The following is a 6567-nucleotide window of genomic DNA, read 5'->3' on the forward strand; positions in this document are numbered from 1 at the left end:
GAGAGAGAGAAAGTGTGTGTGCCAGGGCGCAAGTGTCGGTAAGAGTCAGTCTGTCTTCCCACCATGGGTCCTGCAGATAACACTCAGGTCATCAGGCTTATCAGCAAGCACCTTTACCTGCTGAATCTTCTCATCGGCCTTGGGATTTTTTTTTTCTACCTACTTAAGCATTTATTTACAGCATTGTGAACTCACAGGTATTTATTTTATATTTTTGACTCTTTCTTTGTGAGTCTTGTAAGTTCCTCTACTTCTGGAGCCTCCTAAATCCCATGAAAGTCTCTTTTCCATTCGGGAAAGTTTCAGTTTGAAGTAACTGGCTACCGATGCTAAAGACCTGGTTATGTGACAATAGGGACTTGGGGTGCTACTCGGTGGGCTTGGCATGGGTGGCGTCCTGGGTCCAATCCTTGGCAGACACAAAACTCTGGTCTCAGAAATGTTCATTGCTATGAGGTTACAATTGCTTTCCTGTTCCCTTAGTTGCCAGAGGACAGGTGTGTGTGTGTGTGTGTGTGTGTGTGTGCGTGCGTGCGTGCGTGCGTGCGCGAATCTGTTTATGTGTCTGAATGAATTCTTGTATATATCTGTATCTACTACTGCTTCTGAAAGGAATTATTTGTATCATATTAAACTAAATGTAAGTTCAAAATGATGTCTCCAACTGTAATCCCCTACCACCTGGATAGCAGCAGTGTTTCTCATGTGAGAACCCACATCTCTGCATACAGTATTTATCCCCAGTTTGATTCATAAAACAGTGAGCCTCGCATAGAGGCTGGAGGGGCGTATCAGTGAAAAAGCATAGTCTGACCATGGTGATGCCTTATGTCCAACCCTGAAAACCCTTCCAAAAAAAAAAAAAAAAAGCAGGAACTTTTCCATAGTTAGAACTGAATATATGATATGGAAATAAGAAAAGGCTGGCATATAATTACCAGTGACTCTCCTGAAGAAGCATCAACTTTTGAGAAAGGCCACTTAAAAGCCAAGTTTCTTCTGAGCAGACTAGCCAAGAAGGGGTAATATGGCTTAGTGGGTGGTGCATGTTCTACTTGGCTAATGAGGTAGACGGTTTAGAGTTTCAGAGAATGACACACGCCTTTAATCCCAGCACTCAGGAAGCAGAGAAAGGTGGATGTCTAAGTTCAAGGCCAACTTGGTCAGCAGAGTGAGTTCCAGGAAAGACAGGGCTACACTGAGAAACCCTGTCACAAAACAACAAAACAAAACAAAACAAAGAGCTTGACCTGTCTTGGAGAAGACAGGAGACTGATTCTGACTGAGTGGTTATGAGCTGGTGACTCCATTTCCAGGGGGGCCCAGTGTCCTTCTCTGACCTCCATGTGCTCAAACAGACAGCACACATATACACGTGATTTTTTTCTTTCTTTCTTTTTTTTTTTTTTCGGAGCTGGGGACCGAGGAACCCAGGGCCTTGCGCTTGCTAGGCAAGCGCTCTACCACTGAGCTAAATCCCCAACCCCTACACGTGATTTTTTAAAGATGTTTAAAGAAGAAGAAGGCTGGTCAGAAAACAGAGATGTCAGAAAACTGGTATGTGTGTGTTCTGTCACCATCAGAAAGTAAGATGCATATGGCGGCGGATCTTACTCGCCCCACAAATGTTTCTCTCACAACATACTCTTGACCTTTGTCCCACTGAGCCGTGGAGTCATGCCTCCTGGGTTTGGATGGGATTATGACTCACTTACAATCAGAAGAATGTAAACAGTGGCTAGGAGGAGGGCTCATCTGGCAAAGCACTTGCTACCGAGGCCCGAGGAACCGAGTCAGATGCTCCAGCGCCGTGTAAACCCACAGATGTGCCTGTTGTTCCAGCACGGGAAAGGTGAAAACAGGCAGAGCCCTGGAGGCCAGCCAGACGAGCTCGCTCCGCAGGTTCAGTGAGGGACCCTGTCTCAAAAAATAGGATGAAGGGGCTGGAGTTGAGAGTGTGCACTGCTCTTGCAGAGGACCTGGAGTTGAGGCTCCCAGCACCACCAGGGCACTCTTAACCACCCGTAACTCGCTCCAGAGGATCCCATGCCTTCTTCTAGCCTCTGAGGGCACCAGGCATGAACGCAGGGTCTGTGCATCTATGCATCTAAAGCATGCACACTCATAAGAGAGGAAATAAATCCTTTTTCAAAAACCAGTGACAATCTCAGAAGGTACCTTGAAAAATAAAAAGTGGGGAGCTTCCAAGGAAGATGTGTGCTGTCAGCTCTAGCCTTCACGGGCACGCACGTGCAGCACGGGTGTGCACATACAAACCATAAAAATGTGCACACATCAGTGTAGACAGTGTGATATATTTCAGAGAGGCAAGGTATTTTTTGTTCATGGAAGCACTTCACTGTAACCTTGAACTGCTGTTTCTACAGTCTGAGGCTACCATGCTGTGAGGAGGCGGGGTGGAGAGAGAGGGAGAGAGAGAGAGAGAGAGAGAGAGAGAGAGAGAGAGAGAGAGAGAGAGAGAGAGAGAGAGACTCCTTAATACTGTTTCACTCCCAGTTCTTCTCTGACAATGGTCCCATGAGAGTGGTACAGAATGACCCAGAACCATCCCAGATCTTCCAACTCCTGACACTAAGACATTGTAAGACAATTGCTGTAGTGAAGCCCGGTGACACAGACCCACAGTCCCAGACACATAGGAGACTGAGCTTCATAAATGAAAGACCTCCCTGAGCTGTGGAGAGGGTTAAAGGTCAGCCTGGCCCATGTAAAGGGACCCTGTATCAAAAAATTGAATGCTTTTTTTAAAGCCTGGAGGTGTAGCTCACGGGTAAGATACTCACACAGCATGCATAATACCTAGTGTTCCATCACCAGTACTACCAAAAAACAAACAAAAAACAAAACAAAACAAAACAAAACAACAACAACAAAACCCAACCAAAACAAAGAAACTGGAGAAACAAAACAATTGCTTGGCTTGGTAGTTCATGCGCATAATCTCAGCACTTACTGGGTAGAGGCAGGGGATACAATAAGTTCAGGTCCAGCCTGGTCTATATACAGTTCCAGGCTAGCCAAGCAATGGTTGCTCTGAGTCTAAGTAACTAGTTTCTGAAGTATTTCTCATCAGTGTTTGCCACAACATAAAAGATATCAAAAGTCTTAATAATTACGAAAACTTGATACTGGCACAGAAATAGATGGGTAGAGCCAAAGAGAAAATACGAAAATGAACATCAATAAAGAGGGAAACAATGTTCAGAAAATGTTCTATTGTGCTGCCCAGGGGAAATGCAAGGCCCACTCTGGTGCTGCAGCCAGTGAGGGACCGAACCAGCTTTCCTGCTCTCCTATCTCAGGGCCAGCTCAGTACCCTACTGCAGAAGGAGTGGGTGTATCTCTCCCTCACCCATGCAACCCCAGATGAGGGGATTGGGGGGGGGGCAGCTCTCTTATGCTCACAGCCTTGGGGCCAGCTCTACTCTGCGGCCCAGGTGAGGTACAGGGCCCAAAGTTGGACATTTTAACAAAGATGTCACAACGCCTTGTCAAGTCTCTGTTTGTTTGTTTGTCTTTAATATCTTTATATCACCTAGCAAGAGAAAGCCCAAATACGTTGGAAATTTAAACAAATAAAGCAAATCGAACAAAGGGCTAGAAGAAAACAGGGGTCAGTCTCTTATGACTTTAGGCTGGAAGGACCTTTCTAAAATTCACAAGGCAACTCCACCCTCTGTATGCATTTTCTTGGAAAAAGGCAAGGATATTCACTTTACATGAGAACACCAAGGCACGCTGGCAGATTTAGTTGTACTCTGGAACATTATTTTCTTACTATTTTTTCTTCTAGTTTAAAAAAGCAAAATCCCATTGGCTGAGTCCACTGTTTCCCAAGTGACTCTAGCGTTCATCGGGACAGAGAACACAGAAAGATGAATTCCATTCTTCTCTGTGAACACACAGGACATGGTCTGCTGTGGGCTCTCTTTCTTATTTATTTATTTATTTATTTATTTATTTATTTATTTATTTATTTATTTTTCCGGAGCTGGGGACCGAACCCAGGGCCTTGCGCTTCCTAGGCAAGCGCTCTACCACTGAGCTAAATCCCCAACCCCTCTTTCTTTTTTTAAAAAAGATTTATTTATTTATTAGATATAAGTACACTGTTGGTGTCTTCAGACACACCAGAAGAGGGCATTAGGTCGCCTTACAGATGGTTGTGAGCCACCATGCGGTTGCTGGGAATTGAACTCGGGACCTCTGGAAGAGCAGTCAGTGTTCTTAATCGCTCCAGCCTGTATGCCTGTATGCTTTCTTTTTGTTATTGGGTTTAGATTTTTTTTTAAATTCGTGTGTGTGTGTGTGTGTGTGTGTGTGTGTGTGCGCGCGCGCGCGCGCGCGTGCGTGGAGGTGCCCATGGAGATCAGAGATTGTGTCAGGTCCCTTGTAGCTGGAGATGTGGGTGCTGGGAACTGAACTGTGGTCCGACTGAAAGAGCTCTTAACCTCTGGGCCGTCTCTCCAGTCTGTTGGGTACCTTCCCGGACTGTCTGTAGGACCTTAAACTGCTTGTAAAAATACAATGGAAATTTGTAATTAGATTTAACTTTCTGTGTAGGAAAGGCATGAAGTTTTCCTCCTGGTTGAACTGAGAGCCCTTAGGGTGAAATCGTTATGCAAATTTCATAGAGAAAAAAAGTTGTTGAAATTTCGGGCTGGATTTGGAGCCAATGGAGGGGGAATGGATCTTCCCAAATTGGTATCAAGGGGCTGGTTCAGCATGAGCTCAGCATGGGGTGAGAGCCTGGGTCTCCACATCCTCGGCACCACCAAAGCAAGGCAAGGTGGACACCAAGGCCTTGCCTACGCTGGGGTCAGATTACCCCAGATTATCATCTGTGTAACTGAGGCTCCTCCCGGGTGAACCTGCCAGGCTGGGGTGGATTACCTAGGCATCCGTGCAATTCATTTTAAAAAAGAAATGGAGCGAGAGCCATGGGCTCGCTTCTGGGCGAAGCTAAGGTACATCGGCTCCGTAAAGTCAGCATGGGAGGCTGACTGCTGCCTTCTTCTGCTCTGTGATTTAAAGGACACGGAAAGCTCCCAAGGTCCTTCCCCTTTCTCCAGCTATATAATTATATTCTTACCGTTTTCTAAAGCATGCCTTGTGCTTCAACTTCTAGGGCATTTTGAAAACTAAGGTATTTATTTGTTATGTTCAAACCCAAAGCTGATGTTTTTGAATATTCCGTCCTTGTATTAATTCTCTGTACAGATTGCCACAACTAGTGTGTGTGTGTGTGTGTGAGTGTGTGTGTGAGTGTGTGTGTGTGCCCGCATGCCCAGGACTTCATACATGCTATATAAATGCTCTGTCACCATGCTCCATCCCCAATTACACAATGGTTTTGTTGTTGTTTGAGACAGGGTCTCGTCATGTAGCCCCGGCTGTCCTGGAACTCACTCTGTAGACCAGGCTGGCCCTGAACTAGCCGAGATCTGCCTGTCTCTGCCTCCTGGGAGCTAGGATTAAAGGCCACCATGCCCAACTCACAACTGCATTTTGAAAAGCAAGGTAAATGTTGCCCAAACAACTTTAAGTTTACAATAAGCAACCTGTTGACCAGATGCCTAAGTGCTGTCTTTGTCTGAAAAACAGCCTTATCAATAAACCACCCTTCCTGACTGATCAGCAAGGAAAGGGGAAAACATACACGTTCTTGTCAAATGAGAAGGAAAAGAAAACAATTTCAAAAAAGCTTTTTTTTAAAGGTTAACAGTAGGACTTCCCCTTGATCTCAGCAGCATCTGAAGATGTAGCATTCCTTGGAAAATGAGTTTTGTTTTTCTTCCAAGAAATAAATGTAGAGAGAGAAAGCTTGCCAGTAAACATTCCTGGGACACCAGACTGAGGTTATGCTCTGAGGTTAGAAAATGAGTGAGTGTGGAATGTGTGTGTGTGAGTGTGTGAGTGTGTGAATGTATGAGTGTGTGAATGTGTGGGTGTGTGGGTGTGTGGGTGTGAATGTGTGAGTATTTGTGAGGGAATGTATTTGTGTGAATGTATGTGTGAGTGTGTGAATGTGAGAGTGTGTGTGAGTGTGTGAATGTGAGAGTGTGTGTGAGTGTGTGAATGTGAGAGTGTGTGTGAGTGTGTGAATGTGAGAGTGTGTGTGAGTGTGTGAGTGTGTGAGTGTGTGTAAGGAAATGTATTTGTGTGTGAATGTGTGTAAGGAAATGTATTTGTGTGTGAATGTGTGAGTATTTGTGAGGGAATGTATTTGTGTGAGTGTGTGTGTAAATGTGTGAGTGTGTGAATGTGTATGTGAATGTGTGAGTGTGTATGAAAGTGTGAGTGTGTATGTGAATGTATGAGTGTGTATGAATGTGTGTGTGAGCATGTGAGTGTGTTCATTCTGGTCTGAAAAGATGAGGCAGGTGCTTGTGACAAGCTGTGACAAGGACTGTAGATTATTTGAATCCATTGTGTTCTTTCCTCACTAGAAAAAGTAGAAAGAAAGAAAGTGTCTAAAAAACAAGGCTTTCTTTAAAGGAAGCCCAGTTACTTCAACAAGGCATTGAATGAAGTCCCTATTATACA

The 6567-nt window shown here is 44.8% G+C and overlaps 1 long non-coding RNA gene across 1 annotated transcript in view; it reads left to right on the top strand.

Annotated features, from left to right (window-relative positions):
- Positions 1-6567, top strand: part of LOC148006012 (uncharacterized) — a 20777-nt gene continuing 14210 nt past the window's right edge. Inside the window, exon 1 of the long non-coding RNA XR_015620465.1 lies at positions 1-197. This is a non-coding gene — a long non-coding RNA (uncharacterized LOC148006012). The remainder of the gene's footprint in view (positions 198-6567) is intronic.

The sequence above is a fragment of the Rattus norvegicus genome, chromosome 5 (genome assembly GCF_021556685.1).
Source record: "Rattus norvegicus strain SHRSP/BbbUtx chromosome 5, alternate assembly SHRSP_T2T, whole genome shotgun sequence".
NCBI classification, from domain to species: domain Eukaryota; kingdom Metazoa; phylum Chordata; class Mammalia; order Rodentia; family Muridae; genus Rattus; species Rattus norvegicus.